This window comes from Lagenorhynchus albirostris, chromosome X, assembly GCF_949774975.1.
Source record: "Lagenorhynchus albirostris chromosome X, mLagAlb1.1, whole genome shotgun sequence".
Lineage (NCBI taxonomy): Eukaryota > Metazoa > Chordata > Mammalia > Artiodactyla > Delphinidae > Lagenorhynchus > Lagenorhynchus albirostris.
In genome coordinates, this window is record NC_083116.1 from 88,053,009 (window position 1) to 88,070,477 (window position 17,469).

The 17,469-nt window shown below is 41.9% G+C and overlaps 1 protein-coding gene and 1 non-coding gene across 5 annotated transcripts in view; one reads left to right on the forward strand and one right to left on the reverse strand.

Annotated features, from left to right (window-relative positions):
• The window catches only part of SHROOM4 (shroom family member 4), a 217,140-nt gene that overhangs the window by 146,249 nt on the left and 53,422 nt on the right, over positions 1-17,469 (forward strand). Inside the window, exon 1 of one of the 4 annotated variants that reach the window (XM_060137397.1) lies at positions 10,000-10,373. The exons of 2 other annotated variants lie outside the window; for them this stretch is intronic. The gene's annotated coding sequence lies outside the window, so the exon portion shown is untranslated. Of the gene's footprint in view, positions 1-9,999; positions 10,374-11,625; positions 11,662-17,469 lie in introns of those variants that run through there. One more of the 4 variants, XM_060137398.1, reaches the window with a different exon arrangement.
• On the reverse strand, positions 3,133-3,236 carry LOC132514210 (U6 spliceosomal RNA). Its single transcript, XR_009538696.1, has one exon. It is a non-coding gene; the product is annotated as a U6 spliceosomal RNA (small nuclear RNA).

A 17,469-nucleotide genomic window follows, 5' to 3' on the forward strand; every position in this document is an offset into this window, starting at 1 on the left:
CCCACCCCTTTTCAAGTCTCCTGTAATTCTGGCTTGTTTCCCTAAATGGATGACAGATTGAAGCTTCTTGAGGGCAAGGATCATAGTGTAGACTTTTTAAGACTCCTTGGCACCTGTTAAACACATGATAGACACATTTATTCCCATCAGTCTTACAATTAAATCCAAGTCCTTACAATGACCCACTCACCTGGCCCTTGGCTCCTTCCTCAACCTCGTTTCCTACGCTTCTTTGTCTTGTTCATTCTCCTCCAGCCACACTGGCTTTCATGGTTCTTGGACCATGGCAAGCTGATCCTACCTTGGGACCACTGCCCTGGCTGATGCCTCTGCCTAGAACATTCTTCCCTCAGATATTCACCTGGCTCCTTCCCTGACTTTAAGTCGCTGCTCAGATATCACCTCTTAATAGAGGCCTTCCCTGACCACACTCTAAAATAGAATCGGCCCTCACATAGCCCTGTCTGACAGTTTACCCCTTACCCTGCTTTCGCTGTCTTCATAGCACTTAGCACTACCTGTCATATTATATATTGAGTTGAGCCCCCTGAGGTCTGTCTAGTCTGTTTTATTCATTGGTTTGTCCCCAGCACCTTGAACAGTGCTTTCTTGGCTCTCAATAACTAATGAATGAAAGAATCAATGAATGAATAAATAAAGGAATGAATTCAATGCAAGTACCTGTGTAGAAAGGGAAATACAACAAATTCTGTTCACTCCTAGAATTTTGAAAATTTTATAATTTTCAGTCCATGATTCTGTCTTTCAGCTTTAGCATTTTCAAATTAAATCCATATCCATGTATGGGTTTTGTTTCAATTTTATAAACATCACCTTGACAAAAGTTAAAATCCAATATAAATCAAGTCCAATTTTACAAAAAAAATGCTGATTTGTTTGTTCTCCATCCCATGGGGAAGGAATGTGTATGATTGTGTGTGTGTGTGTGTGTGTGTGTGTGTGTGTGTGTGTGTGTGTGTGAGAGAGAGAGAGAGAGAGAGAGAGAGAGAGAGAGAGAGAGAGAGAGAGAACGAGAACAGTTACCTGCAGTGAGGAAATTGGGTAGGGAGTAGGTTGGGGAGGTGGGAGTAGGGAGTCCAGGTTCCCCAGAAGGAAAATAATTTTGCAAATTGCTGTCTATTTTTTCTAAATTGTTGCTTCCAAATCCATTAGAAAACCAAACTGAAATCCAAAGAAATGAAAAGCTTGATGAACTAGAGGTTCGTAAACGTAAATACATCAGATCAGGGAATTTCTCAGCGGCTCATGCAGAGCATTGTGAAACCATGTGAAAGCTTTATGAAGAGAAACTTCAGCAAGGGGGACAGATATATGGCAGCTGCTTGCCAGCTCATATCTCCACTCAACACGGGAAGTTGTGATGTGGGAACTGCCCTCTTGGTTCTGGGATGCGCCTCGCCATGAAGTAGAATGTTCCTGCCCCTGGAGCCCAAATTCTATTCAAGCAGCTGCCCTCTATTGTGTACATAGCCACTGGAAGTTGAAGGAAGGTTCCCAGGCTCCCTTGGAAGACAAGACCCCACATAAGTCAAACCAGCAGCAGCCAGTATTTTAAAGAAGCCATTTGAAAATCTGTTTTCAAATGTATGATAGCATTCTTTAGAGTGATGTGTCTCAAACTTGAGCGTGCATCAGAATCACTTGGTGTGCTTGTTAAAATTCAGATGGCTGGGCTCTACTCTCAGAGTTTCTGATTCAAAAGGTCTGGAGTGGGGCCCCAGAATTTCATTTCTTACAAATTTCCCAGGTGATGCTGATGCTGATCTATTCGACAGACTTTGAGAACTACTGTTTAGGGACAAAAACACAGGAATTTGGAAGCAAAGAACTTGGATTCAAGCCTTGTATGATTTACTTCACCTCTGAACTTGAGTTTTTTCTTTTCTAACATGGAGTTTATAAGGTTGTTGGAAGGATTAAATAGAATGGTGTCTATGAAAGTTCTTTGTGAACTGTAAATATTAGCAGTTAAACGGCTTCACAAATAGTACTTGCTGCCACCACCCCCCCCAGCAGATTTTCCTGTGCTTTGTCCCCTCTCCACACAACTTTGTCCCACCAAGTCCATCAGGCGCCTAGGAAAAACTAAAGCCAAGAAGGCCCTGAGTAGTAAAAAAAAATTTTAACCCACTGGGCATGGCCATAATGCTGACCTTGACTTGACCTCCCTTTTCCTCTGACTGGCCTCTTCTCAACTTGCTCCTCCTTCTTCCAGCCCTGGCCACCTCTCACAGCAAAGAACAGCAACTAGTGCTGACATTGGGGTAAAAAACTGTCAGATGGAATTTTTTTTAATTAGTAGCATAAACAGAGGAATCCACTGCCAAGCAGGAAAGCATTTGTTGGGGAAACCATTTTACTAGGTTGGTGGGCTCTGAGCTGATTTCCCTGAGGGCAAAATCCAGATGTTTGAAAGAGTTAAGTGGAATCATAAGTATAATTGCAGATTTCTAACTTAGGAATGTGTCAGACAGTTGTATTAGACAGTTGCCAGGGTAAATGATATGTCTGTGTAGAAAGGTATCCTTTTTCTTTGGAAACCTTTTCTCATTCAAAACTAATACATGTGTAGTGTAGAAAATTTTGAAATTTTCTAAAGGTATAAAGAATTAAAATGACCCTTAATTCTGCCACACAGAGATAAATACTTAGTGGTAAGATATTGGTACATTTTCATTCAGCCTTTTAATATGTGTATGCTTATACATGAATATATGTGTATGGATATATATTTTTTGAATTGGGCTGGTACTACATACAGGTTTGTATACTGTTTTTTCACTTTTGTAATGGCAGACTATTATTCCTTCCTGTAGATATACAGTACTTCACCTAACTTCCTAAATGTTGAACAGTTAGGATATTCCTAATTTTACATTATAAATAACCCTGCATTCGATGACACTTCATGTACATAAATCAATGTGTGCATCTCTAATTGCTCTCTTAGGATAGAATCCTTGGAATGGAAAGAATAGATTAAAGGTAGGAACATTTTTAAAAACAGATATAATTCACCTACCATAAAATTCATTACTTTTATGTGTGAGATTCAGTGATTTTTAGTATATTTACAAGGTTGTATGACCACCACCACTGTCTAATTCCAGAAAAAATAAGCAGTGCTTCACAAATTTGCATGTCATCCTTGTGCAGGAGCCATGCTGATATTCTCTGTATTGTTCCAATTTTAGTATATGTCAGCTAAAGCAAGCACTGTAGGAACATTTTTGTCTCTTGATGACATATGGCAAGTTTCCCTCTAGTAAATGTATACCCAATCCATTCCCATTCAGCAATGTATAAGAATGCCTCTTTCCCTGCAACTTTGCTGACACTTAGTTAAAAAAATATATTGCCAATATCATTGAAAAAGGCATTTTATTGTTTTGTATTTTTGATTAGCTCTTCTTCCTCTGTAACTGTTCTGTAGAGATATGTCATCCACCCTCTTTCCTTTGCATGCATTTACCATGGGCAGTCACATCCACTGCGACAGCCTCGGCTGCCTCCTCTCTGTGGATAATGATCACATGTCCATACCCTGCCCTAACCTCTTTCTGGCACTGCAGCCCAGATGTCAAGCTGCTTGCTGGACATGACTATCTACATTTTTTTTTAACATCTTTATTGGAGTATAATTGCTTTACAATGGTGTGTTAGTTTCTGCTCTATAAGAAAGTGAACCAGCTATACACATACACACGTTCCCATATCTCTTCCCTCTTGCGTCTCCCTCCCTCCCACCCTCCCTATCCCACCCCTCTAGGTGGTCACAAAGCACAGAGCTGATCTCCCTGTGCTATGCGACTGCTTCCCACTAGCTATCTACCTTACGTATGGTAGTGTATATATGTCCATGCCTCTCTCTCGCTTTATCACAGCTCACCCTTCCCCCTCCCCATATCCTCAAGTCCGTTCTCTAGTAGGTCTGTGTCTTTATTCCCGTCTTACCCCTAGGTTCTTCATGACCTTTTTTTTTCTTAGATTCCATATATATGTGTTAGCGTATTTGACAGCATATCAAACACGCTCATGTCTAAAATCAAACTCATGACTCCTGAAGCCAGCTCTGGCTCTCAACTTCCCTATCTGGATTAGTGATACCACCATTCTCCTAGGTGTTTCATGGTCACCTTAACTCCTCTCTCTACTCCATATTTAATTAGTAGTCCAAGCTTCTTGATTCTGTCTTTTGTGTCCTTCCTCACATCCTTCCCTTCTGCTCCACCCTCACTGTCACTGCTCTACTTCTACCTTTTATTATGTCTATTACACTAGCCTACTCACTTCACTATGCTTTCAGTATTTATCCATATAATTCATTCTACATGTGGCTATGAGAATAATCTTCCTAACATACGCTTTTACCATGTTGCTTTCCTATCCTGGAACCTCCAAAGCCTCTCTCTCGCCTATTGGTAAAGTAAATGCTTTATCCTGACACTTAAGGCCCACCGTGTTGTTGCATCATTCTAATTTTACTTCCTGTGTGCCTTACAGAAACTGTGTTCTTCCTTCAGCATATTCCTGCTTTATCCACTCTTGTTTTTGCAAAACCTGGCATGACCTCTTCCCCAGTCTCCTCCAGCTGAAATTGTCCTGAGTCTTCAAAATCAGAGGCTTTGTGAAGTCTTCCTTGATTCAATTAGCTGTACTTTCCCCTTTTTTTCCTCATTGTCTGGTTTTAGACAGCAATTTTATAGTGTTTTCAACAAAAAATTAAGGAAACTTGCTTAATAATGTTTTTATTACATGAGTGGCTTTAAATTTTTATTGAAATATAGTTGATTTACAATGTTGTTGTGTTAGTTTCAGGTGTACAGCAAAGTGATTTGGATATGTATGTATGTATGTGTGTGTGTGTTCTTGTTTTGGATTCTTTTCCATTATAGGTTATACAGGATATTGAATATAGTTCCCTGTACAGTAAATCCTTGTTGTTCTCCTTTTTAAAACTCTCATTTTGTTAGCATTTCCTTTATGACACGATAGTCTGCCCTGTTTAGTTACTTAGCTATTTTTATTCACCCCCTACCACACTATAAATTTCTTGAGCACAGGAATTATATCTTCTTCATTTTGGCATGTTCCATAGTACCTCTCCAAGCACGTTAAATGTAGATAGGAGCTCCATAAATGCTTGAATAAAAGAATGTTAAAGACTGCCAACTTTTTTTTTTAAGAACTACTAATGACTCAGTTTCGGGAATGAATTCTGTGCTAATGTACAGATGCCAGACAACCCAAATGTCATGGCTTATTCTTCTTTTTCCCTCACTATCCACAGCCAATCCATCAACAAATACTGTAAGCTCTACCTCTTCAAGATACCTCTAATCAAACCTCTTTTCTCTACCCCTACTGCTTCCTCCCTAGAACAAATCACCATTATCTCTTACCTATAAGAGCCTTTTTGAACTGGTTCCCTGGCTTCTACTCTTGTCCTGCCTAAACCTATCAGCCAAGTGAGATTTTTATAAAACTTAGATCATGGTAGTCCTCTGTTTAACAACCTCCAGTAACTTACTTCCCACTACACTGAGAATAAAACACAAACTTCCTATCTTGGCCTTTGGAAACTCCATGATCTGGCCTTGGCACTTCACCAACCTCATGTCCCTGTACTGTCTACCTTGCTCACTGTGCTCCAGCTCTGCTGAGCATCAGCCATTCCTTACTGTCATGTTTGCTCAAAGCAGAGTGAGTAGGTTCTCTTGGTTCTATTTAGGTCCTCACTGTTATTGGACGTTGTCTTTGGGCTTCATGCCTTTAGCAGTGGAGATGACTCAGGGAGTGGCCAGAAGCAATTCTAAAGGCTTTGAGACTTGACTTTAGGCAAAACTTTGGTGGAGTCCATCATTTTGATGAAAATTGGTACTCCAATACTGAGTTTGAGCTGAAGGAGGTGTTTGGCTGAAAGGGAAAAGAAAGAAAATCTTATATTATTCCTGTAACCTTCTTCCCAAGGGATGCTACAAATATTACTGATAGAAATTGGAGCTGGAGGACAAACATCCTCCACCTTCTTTATCACCCTGGGTGTTGATTTAGGAAATTGGTCATCACAGCAGAAGCTGACTCAACAGATGGGGTTCTGTGAACCTATTGTCATTTTCTCTATGTGCTCCTCTGAAGTCTCCCTCAGGCCTCTGGTGTTGCACCCTTAGCTTTTGTATATAAGGGAAGAGAGAAAAGCCCTCTTTGTTATTCAGATTCTTGACTTGCTCCCCTTGCTTCTAGAAGCTATGAAATATGCACCATCCACCTCCTTGCCTTTGGGATCATTGACAAGAAATAGTCTATGATGGGTATTTGTTATCAGATATACATAGATAGAGTATGCTTCACAGCCCACTCTGAAAGAGAATTCCAAGTACTGTGTTTCTAAACTACTAAGCATTTTTCTAGCCCCTAATATTTGCAGAGCTCTCCCACGTCATTCATATGGTTGCTTCGTGCCAACCTTCTTTGGAAAAAGAGGTGTCCCTGTGTTTTAAAGATTCCAATGTGAAAAAGTGGAGAAATGAAAGCAAAAGTTCAAGTGTAAAGGCCCTAACCAGATGAGGGTATTGCTCTTTACTTGGAAAGCCACAAGACACCCCTTGACACGTAGCACAGCATTTCAGGGAGTCTTTACTCCCACCCCAACATCCCTTTCCTTTCTTATTCACTACCCTGGGTTTCCTTTAAGCCATGAATGGATCCTGAGGTGGAGGCTGGAGAGGGGGATCCAGCAGGTTTACATGAAAGTACTTGACCTGGCTATTCCAAGAGGTGAGGGGAGGTAGTCCCTTCTATGTAAAGTACCTGTATCTCAGATGACCCAAATTATAGCTCCCCAACTGACAAGAAAGGCCTTGTCCTAAAAGTTCTCTTTTAAATTATACATACATATATACACCCACATACACATAGATATACACACAGATACACACATACATACCCATACATGTATACAGACATATACATTCACACATTTACATACACATACATGTTCTCCCTTGGTTGGGTCTGTATAAGGAAGGTCTCCAGATCACCAGGTTTCAGGGTCCCTCAGGTAACAGTGTGAGGGTAAGAGGAGGCCTTCAGGGCTCTATATCCGAGGGATATCTCTACAGTGATCAAGCGACTTTTGCCTCCTTCTGTCAGATAAACAAGCCATGCATTGTTCTGTCCCCCAGCTGTGTGCGGGCTTCCCTTCCTGCTGAGCGGGCCAGAATGAGCATGGATTCCTTCATGTGGGGCAGGTGGAATGTGCAGTTTTGGGGTGAGGAAGGCTGGAAGAGCCACAGAAAGTAAACGGAGCTAATCAAGGACACTCTTTTGTGCTTCTCCTTATCTAAACACTTTCAAAAAATGAAAGAGCCTGCAGTAGGTATGGGCCAGACCTCAGGCTAAGCATAACCCCAAGCAACAGGGGCCATATTTTTCTTCTTGCCCTGGGTTGGATCAGAGCCACGGTTCTCTTTCTGCTTGCCCTCTACCCTCCTCCCTCCAAGTAGTTCTTGAGGGGTCTGCTGGGAGCCAGGCTCAGAGACTGGTAGTGCTGTCAGAAGGTATTGGGGTGACACCCCACTACAGCAGCCAGTGGTTGACTCCTTCTAGAATTGGTCCACCTCCCTCCCCTCACCTCTCACAACAGCCTTTATGAGGCCTGTTCTGGGAGCCAGCTTCTGACAGATCTGCCACTTCTGCCTGCATGTGCTCACCCTCTTTGCACCCATGCCAAGTTCTTATCCTCTGAGTGCTTGGAAAAGAAGCAGTCATCTTTTCCTTCCCCTGAACATAGGAGGTGATACTTGCTCATGTTGTCTGGAACTTAGCTCTGCTAAGTGAGAGGGTACTTCTTTTACCTCCACCCCATCTCCCAGCCTCCTTTCTAAATCCCAAACTGGCCAAACTGCTCACATTACTCTCTAATCATCTTCTGCCCAAGGATTTCTTCAGTATATGCTATCTGTGCCCATCTGCCCATCATATCACCTCCTCTGGTGACTACCCAACTGTCATGCTCCACCCTGCCTCCCTACCTGAGCCAGTCCCAAGAACGTGCTTGCACCTTTAATCAAAACTTCCTCAGCTCACCTGGCCACTGACAGGGCCAGACTGCTATCAAATTTGTTATTCTTTACTTTGTTAGGAAATGGGGGGTCAGGGAAGCATTTTTATGGACTGGGTTACTGAGTGGAGAGAGGAAGGCACTTGACGACCAGATTAGGGAAGGCTGGGTACCCAGGCCTGAATATTGACATTAGAAGGGACTGTTTATTCTGATGCTGTTTCAGACCAGGGGTTATTCCCTAGTCTACTGCTAACACTAAATTATATTTTTATATATTCCCTAGTGTATTATATTCCCTAGTGTATCGTCAGAATGTGGTTATCATACTGGCAGCATCACCATCACTCTAGAGCTTGTTAGAAAGTCAGAATCTGGAGCCCAGTCTAGAGCTACTGAATCAGAATCTGATTCAAGATGGACAGGTGATTAGTCTGGCCACTGAAGTTTAAGGAGTGCTACTCTAGAGAACTAGGCTTGGCATTTGAACATTCTCTTAAGTAGTCCTTTTGCTCTCCTCTTCATCTGGCTTGAAGACATTCTTTTTCTAGCCACTAACAATACCCTTCCCATTATTATTTGGGGTAGAGGATAATATTAATAACGGATATCATTTATTGAATGCCTATCACGTGCCAGGCATGCACTACAGATGAGGAAATTGAGGCTCTGTGACACACCCAAGGCCAAACAACTAATGGGTGGGAAAGCTGAGACTCCAAGCCAGATCCACATGCACATAAAATCCCCAAACTTCCCCCTTACAGTACTTCTAACTACCAAAGGAGGGCTTTGGCACCTGCCTTTTGTGGAACAGACAAAAGTCCACCCAAACCTCCCTAGGAGGTACAGAGGGAAGAGAGGGGAAGGTGCCTCCCGGCATGATTTTCCTAGAAAGCGAAGGCCCTGGCATCATTCTTGTCCTGAGGAAGCTCACATAAACCCTCTCAGGGGCCAGAAATGGCTGGAATTGGGACCAGAGGCCAAGGGAAACTGGAGTGGGGATCCAGGAATATTATGAAGGGAAAACCCTAACTCTAAATCCCCAACAGAAATCAAATTCTGATGCCTGAGCTTGGGCTTAGTGTGTGCAACATACTCCTGTGGGGCTGCTCTGGGTTCTGGCTGTTGCATAGGTCATTGAGGACATCATGTGGACCCCCAGGCTGGGGCCTGGGACTATTACATCAGAGCATGCCATAGTTGGATGGGTTGTTTGTGACAATGGACTTTAATGTTTTATTTTGCAGAGAGGAAACAGAAGCCCATAGAGGGGGAGTAAATTGCCAGAGGTCAGAGCAAAATCATGGCAGAGGCAGGGATGCTTACTCCAAGCAGCACTGTTCTGGAGTTGGAGTCTCTGGTGTGAAATGCAGTTTCCTTTGGGTCTGCTCAGGTGCCTGTAGGACGTGCAGACCCTGAAAATACAGCCCAGAATGGTTTGTGAATCTTTCTATCTCAGCAGGACATTCATCTTGGGAGATCTCTAGGTTACTTGCCCCTATCTATGTAAAATCAGCTGTAGTGCTACTTGCTTTTCTGGACCTGGAGGCTGCTGGGCCTGGCTGATCTGGGCTTTCCTTTTCTGGGGCCCAGAGGACCTGCGGAGATGGCTGGGTGGGGTCAACCCAGTCCAGGAAGCACAGGAATTCTTTTAAGTGTATGTGTCTGGGGTATTTTTCTCCCTCACTTACGTGTATTTTTAAAAATTCTTTTTAGACACCCGCTTTATCTTTCCCAAACATCATTTCCTTGCTCCTTTCCTGAGTTCTAGCAGTGGCTGGGGGCCCAGCTTCCTTATTGGCCTCTGAGCTGTGGAAGAGGGCGGGCCAGGGCTCAGAGGAGGCTGGAGTAGGGAACAGGGGGGCTGTTTATGCTGCTGGAACTGCCTTTCATCCTTCCCTTTGCCACCAGGGTGCTGGCTGGTTTCTGGAGCAGCGTCTTCACTCCTATCCAGCTCTTGACACTGGCTTTCATTCCCTAAGGCTGTGGCCTCCTCTAGGCCCAACCAGGCTGATGGCCATACCTTGCCTTCAGTGCTACTCCTTTCTGTTCTTGGAACTGGGACCTGGCTGTGCTTGAGCCCCTTGAATCACACTCAGGGGCTTGGGCTGATGGCCCCTCTTGTCAAGAGGACTTAAAGGAAGACAGATGGGTTTCTGCTAAAGGAGGATCCAGCCTGCAGAAAGAAGCCCAGGGGGCTGGCTGGAGGGGTTATTGAGGAGCATCTGAGCTGGCTGGATAACCAGCTCTCTCCTAAGCCATCTCCCCATCCTGGGCAACTTCTATGGTAGGTACTACTGGTAGCCATGGCCATCATGGCTGCTGCTCCCTCTTCCCCCTTTGGCTTTCTTTCTTCAATATCCCGTTTTGCTTCCTAAGAAAGGAATTTGGGGGTAATGAATGATAGGGTGTGTGTTTAATGATAGTGCCTTAGGAGAAAGGGGTTGTTGCCTCCACAGCTAGGCCTGGAGCTACATGGTTGGTGGTTGGCATTTTCTTACCTCTGTGCTTATTTCTCCTCATCCTCTTTCCCCACTGCCTAAGGAGGGGATGGTTCCAACTTTAGGACTACTGAGACTTCCCTTTTCTGACTGCTTCTTGAAGGAATGGCTAGGAGAAGCCTTAGGTGTATAAGCTTTTTGAGATAGATCCCTCTTTGGGGAGGCGGGGTCGTGTGGTATCCTAAAAAGGGTTGGAGGACCTGAGCCTCATTCTCAACTGCTGGTTACTAGCTGTGTGTTCTTGGCAAAGCAGTTCAGCTCTCTGTGTCTCTGTTTCTGCATCTGTAAAGGGGCCATAATAATAGCGCTTACTGATAAGGCTGGAGTGAGGATTGAATCAGCTAATGCATGCAAAGTGTGCAGTGCCAGGTACATCTTAAGTATCCAATAAGTGGTCCCTGTTGTTATTTTTTTTAAGTTAATAGTGTTATGTTTTTATAAGTTAAACTATGCTGAGTGATTTCACACATGGGACTGCATTTAATCCAGACGTTAACTCATGAGTAAGGGATGGTGATCCTCTCCATTTTACAGATAAAGAGTCTACAACAGAGAAGTGACTTGCCCCAGGTCACACTGCTAGGATTGGAATGTGAGTGTGGACTGACTCCAAGTCTAGGCCTCTTCAGGAAGAATAACAGGCCAAGTATTAGACCCTATAGATAGTTTCCTCTCCTTTCCTAATCTAGGGCTAGAAGGCTCCAGCTCTGGCTACAGTTCCTCCACTGGGATTTTCCTCCCTGCAGCTTGTGCTTTTCTCCCAGTGGTCCCAAAGCCCCCACTGCCTTGCTTCTGTCTCCTTTAGGGTTGTTTCCCACTCCTGGAGAAACCCTAGAGAGAGTAAGAGCCTTTGTAAGCTATCTTTCAAAGTGTGGCAAGGGAGTGATGCTAGTGGAACCTTGACAGTGGATGGACAAATCTGGATGGAAGTACTCTTAAACCATCGAGAAGGAAAAGTCTGAGCTGACAGCCCTTAATATAGCACCTACTACATATTGACCACTTGTTATGCATCAGTATGTGTCCCAGATGCTTTGAGAATATTCTCTCTCATCCCCGCAATAACCTAGCCAGGTAAGGATTATTGTTTTGGTTTGGTTTGGTTTTTTTTTGGATAAGAAAACTGACTAAAGCTCAGATAGGTTAAGTGACTTACACAGAATCACACATCCAAAATGGTAGTTAGGCTATGAACCTAGTAGATCTGTCTCACTTGTTTTTGTCTCGTTGCCTGCTGGCTTGGTATAGTTGGTAGGATGAGACTAACGTACATGAAATGATGATGAGCAATATCAAACATTATATTATGATGGGCTAAATTGTGGGGACTAGATTACTAAGGACAAGCTCCCTGGAGTAGACATTACTCAAGCAGTACCTTGAATAACAGGTGGGATTTAGAGTAACAAAATGAGAGAGGGCATTCCAGGCAGAGGGAACATTCACGGTAACAACTGAAACCCCATTCTAGGCAGTTGACATTCATGGTCTCATTTGATTTTTTTACAACTCCATTAACTAGGTACTCTTATCCCCACTTTACAGTCATGGAAGCTAGAGCTCTGAGAAGTGAAAGCACCTGTCTAAAGCAACAGAGCTTTTAAGTGGTGGATTCCAACCAAGGTCCAATTCCAGAGCCTGTGCTAGATTCTACTAGAAAACCAAAAGCAGAGGCACAAAGCTGGTTGCAGGGTATGATCGGAACAGAGACATGAGAGGTTGGGCTGGGTGGGTAAAGATAGCTTATAAAGGGCTTTGAAAGTCTGATCCAGTTTACACTTGCTGCAGGAAAGGTTAAGAAATAGGGAACTAGTGAAGATTCTTGAATAGGAAAGTGCCACAATCCAGTTGTTGTCTGACATGATACGATCTAAAAGCAGTGACTGGAGGTGGAACAAGGTGAGACTGGCTGGCGGAATAACACAGCCATAACACAACACATTTTGGGTTTTGTTTTTGTTTTTTTGGACCTTTGCTCTTTATTTTTTTCTTTACACCTTTATTGGAGTATAATTGCTTTACAATGGTGTGCTAGTTTCTGCTTTATAACAAAGTGAATCAGTTATACATCTACATATGTTCCCATCTCTCTTCCCTCTTACGTCTCCCTCCCTCCCACCCTCCCTGTCCCACCCCTCTAGGTGGTCACAAAGCACCGAGCTGATCTCCCTGTGCTATGCGGCTGCTTCCCACTAGCTATCTATTTTACGTTTGGTAGTGTATATATGTCCATGCCACTCTCTCGCTTTGTCACAGCTTACACTTCCCCCTCCCCATATCCTCAAGTCCATTATCTAGTAGGTCTGTGTCTTTATTCATGTCTTACCCCTAGGTTCTTCATGACATTGTTTTTTTTTTCTTAAATTCCATGTATATGTGTTAGCATATGGTATTTGTCTTTCTCCTTCTGCCTTACTTCACTCTGTATGACAGACTCTAGGTCCATCCACCTCATTACAAATAGCTCACTTTCGTTTCTTCTTATGGCTGAGTAATTATCCATTGTATATATGTGCCACATCTTCTTTATCCATTTATCCGATGATGGACAATTAGGTTGTTTCCATCTCCTGGCTATTGTAAATAGAGCTGCAATGAACATTGTGGTACATGACTCTTTATGAATTATGGTTTTCTCAGGGTATATGCCCAGTAGTGGGATTGTTGGGTCATATGGTAGTTCTATTTGTAGTTTTTTAAGGAACCTCCATACTGTTCTCCATAGTGGCTGTACCAATTCACATTCCCACCAGCAGTGCAAGAGTGTTCCCTTTTCTCCACACCCTCTCCAGCATTTATTCTTTCTATATTTTATGATGATGGCCATTCTGACCGGTGTGAGATGATATCTCATTGTAACTTTGATTTGTATTTCTCTAATGATTAATGATGTTGAGCATTCTTTCATGTGTTTCTTGGCAGTCTGTATATCTTCTTTGGAGAAATGTCTATTTAGGGCTTCTGCCCATTTTGGGATTGGGTTGTTGTTTTACTGTTATTGAGCTGAATGGGCTGCTTGTAAATTTTGGAGATTAATCCTTTGTTAGTTGCTTCATTTGCAAATATTTTCTCCCATTCTGAGGGTTGTCTTTTGGTCTTGTTTATGGTTTCCTTTGCTGTGCAAAAGCTTTGAAGTTTCATTGGTCCCATTTGTTTATTTTTGTTTTTATTTCCATTTCTCTAGGAGGTGGGTCAAAAAGGATCTTGCTGTGATTTATGTCATAGAGTGTTCTGCCTATGTTTTCCTCTTAGAGTTTGATAGATTCTGGCCTTACATTTAGGTATTTAATCCATTTTGAGCTTATTTTTCCGTATGGTGTTAGGGAGTGATCTAATCTCATACTTTTACATGTACCTGTCCTGTTTTCCCAGCACCACTTATTGAAGAGGCTGTCCTATCTCCACCGTACATTCCTGCCTCCTTTATCAAAGATAAGGTGACCATACGTCCGTGGGTTTATCTCTGGGCTTTCTATCCTGTTCCATTGATCTATATTTCTGTTCTTGTGCCAGTACCATACTGTCTTGATTACTGTAGCTTTGTAGTATAGTCTGAAGTCAGGGAGCCTGATTCGTCCAGCTCCATTTTTCGTTCTCAAGATTGCTTTGGCTATTCGGGGTCTTTTGTGTTTCCATACAAATTGTGAAATTTTTGTTCTAGTTCTGTGAAAAATGCCAGTGGTAGTTTGATAGGGATTGTATTGAATCTGTAGATTGCTTTGGGTAGTACAGTCATTTTCACAATGTTGATTCTTGCAATCCAAGAACATGGTATATCTCTCCATCTATTTGTATCATCTTTAATTTCTTTCGTCAGTGTCTTATAATTTTCTGCATACAGGTCTTTTGTCTCCTTAGGTAGGTTTATTCCTAGATATTTTATTCTTTGTGTTGCAATGGTAAATGGGAGTGCTTTCTTGATTTCACTTTCAGATTTTTCATCATTAGTGTATAGGAATGCCAGAGATTTCTGTGCATTAATTTTGTATCCTGCTACTTTACCAAATTCATTGATTAGCTCTAGTAGTTTTCTGGTAGCATCTTCAGGATTCTCTATGTATAGTATCATGTCATTTGCAGACAGTGACAGCTTTACTTCTTCTTTTCCAATTTGGATTCCTTCTGTTTCCTTTTCTTCTCTGATTGCTGTGGCTAAAACTTCCAAAACTATGTTGAATAAGAGTGGAGAGAGTGGGCAACCTTGTCTTGTTCCTGACCTTAGTGAAAATGCTTTCAGTTTTTCACCATTGGGGACGATGTTGGCTGTGGGTTTGTCATATATGGCCTTAATTATGTTGAGGAAAGTTCCCTCTATGCCTACTCTCTGCAGGGTTTTTATCATAAATAGGTGTTGAATTTTGTCGAAAGCTTTCTCTGCATCTATTGAGATGATCATATGGTTTTTCTCCTTCAATTTGTTAATATGGTGTATCACGTTGATTGATTTGCGTATATTGAAGAATCCTTGCATTCCTGGAATAAACCCCACTTGATCATGGTGTAGGATCCTTTTAATATGCTGCTGGATTCTGTTTGCTAGTATTTTGTTAAGGATTTCTGCATCCATGTTCATCAGTGATATTGGCCTGTAGTTTTCTTTCTTTGTGACATCTTTGTCTGGTTTTGGTATCAGGGTGATGGTGGCCTCATAGAATGAGTTTGTGAGTGTTCCTCCCTCTGCTATATTTTGGAAGAGTTTGAGAAGGATAGGTGTTAGCTCTTCTCTAAATGTTTGATAGAATTTGCCTGTGAAGCCATCTGGCCCTGGGCTTTTGTTTGTTGGAAGATTTTTGTTGTTGTTGTTGTTGTTGTTGTGGTACGCGGGCCTCTCACTGTTGTGGCCTCTCCCGTCGCAGAGCACAGGCTCTGGACATGCAGGCTCAGTGGCCATGGCTCACGGGCACAGCCGCTCCACGGCATGTGGGATCGTCCCTGACCAGGGCATGAACCCGCGTCCCCTGCATCGGCAGGCAGACTCTCAACCACTGCGCCACCAGGGAAGCCCTGTTGGAAGATTTTTAATCACAGTTTCAATTTCAGTGCTTGTGATTGGTCTGTTCATGTTTTCTATTTCCTCCTGATTCAGTCTTGGCAGGTTGTGCTTTTTTAAGAATTTGCCCATTTCTTCCAGGTTGTCCATTTTATTGGCATAGAGTTGCCTGTAGTAATCTCTCCTGATCCTTTGTATTTCTGCAGTGTCAGTTGTTACTTCTTCTCTTCCATTTCTAATTCTATTGACTTGAGTCTTCTCCCATTTTTTCTTGATGAGTCTGGCTAATGGTTTATCAATTTTTTTACCTTCTCAAAGAACCAGCTTTTAGTTTTATTGATCTTTGCTATCATTTCCTTCATTTCTTTTTCATATATTTCTGATCTGATCTTTATGATTTCTTTCCTAATGCTAACTTTGGGTTTTATTTGTTCTTCTTTCCCTAATTGCTTTAGGTGCAAGGTTATGTTGTTTATTCGAGATGTTTCGTGTTTCTTAAGGTAGGATTGTATTGCTATAAACTTCCCTCTTAGAACTGCTATTGCTGCATCCCATAGGTTTTAGGTTGTCGTGTCTCCATTGTTATTTGTTTCTAGGTATTTTTTGATTTCCTCTTTGATTTCTTCAGTGATCACTTCGTTATTAAGTAGTGTATTGTTTAGCTTCCATGTGTTTGTATTTGTTACAGATCTTTTCCTGTAATTGATATCTAGTCTCATAGCATTGTGGTCGGAAAAGATACTTGATACAATTTCAATTTTCTTAAATTTACCGATGCTTGATTTGTGACCCAAGATATGATCTATCCTGGAGAATGTTCAATGAGCAGTTCAGAAAAATGTGCATTCTGTTATTTCTGGATGGAATGTCCTATATTATCAATTAAGTCCATCTTGTTTAATATATCATTTAAAGCTTGTGTTTCCTTATTTTTTTTCATTTTGGATGATCTGTCCATTGGTGAAAGTGGGGTGTCAAAGTCCCCTACTATGAATATGTTACTGTCGATATCCCCTTTTATGGATGTTAGTATTTGCCTTATGTATTGAGGTGCTCCTATGTTGGATGCATAAATATTTACAATTGTTATATCTTCTTCTTGGATCGATCCCTTGATCGTTATGTAGTGTCCTTCTTTGCCTCTTCTAAAAGTCTTTATTTTAAAGTGTATTTTGTCTGATATGAGAATTGCTACTCCAGTTTTCTTTTGGTTTCCATTTACATGGAATATCTTTTTCCATCACTTCACTTTCAGTCTGTATGTGTATCTAGGTCTGAAGTGGGTCTATTGTAGACAGCATATATATGAGTCTTGTTTTTGTACCCATTCAGCCAGTCTGTGTCTTTTGGTGGGAGCATTTAATCCATTTACATTTAAGGTAATTATCGATATGTATGTTCCTATTCCCATTTTCTTAATTGTTTTGGGTTTGTCATTGTAGGTCTTTTCCTTCTCTTGTGTTTCTTGCCTAGAGAAGGTCCTTTAGCATTTGTTGTAAAGCTGGTTTGGTTGTGCTGAACTCTCTCAGCTTTTGCTTGTCTGTAAAGGTTTTAATTTCTCCATCAAATCTGAATGAGATCCTTGCTGGGTAGAGTAATCTTGGTTGTAGGTTGTTCTCCTTCATCATTTTAAATATGTCCTGCCAGTCCCTTCTGGCTTGCATAGTTTCTGCTGAAAGACCAGCTGTTAGCCTTATGGGGATTCCCCTGTGTGTTATTTGTTGTTTTTCCCTTGCTGCTTTTAAAATGCTTTCTTTGTATTTAATTTTTGACAGTTTGATTACTATGTGTCTTGCCATGTTTCTCGTTGGTTTTATCCTGTATGGGACTCTCTGTGCTTCCTGGGCTTGATTTACTATTTCCTTTCCCATATTAGGGAAGTTTTCAACTAT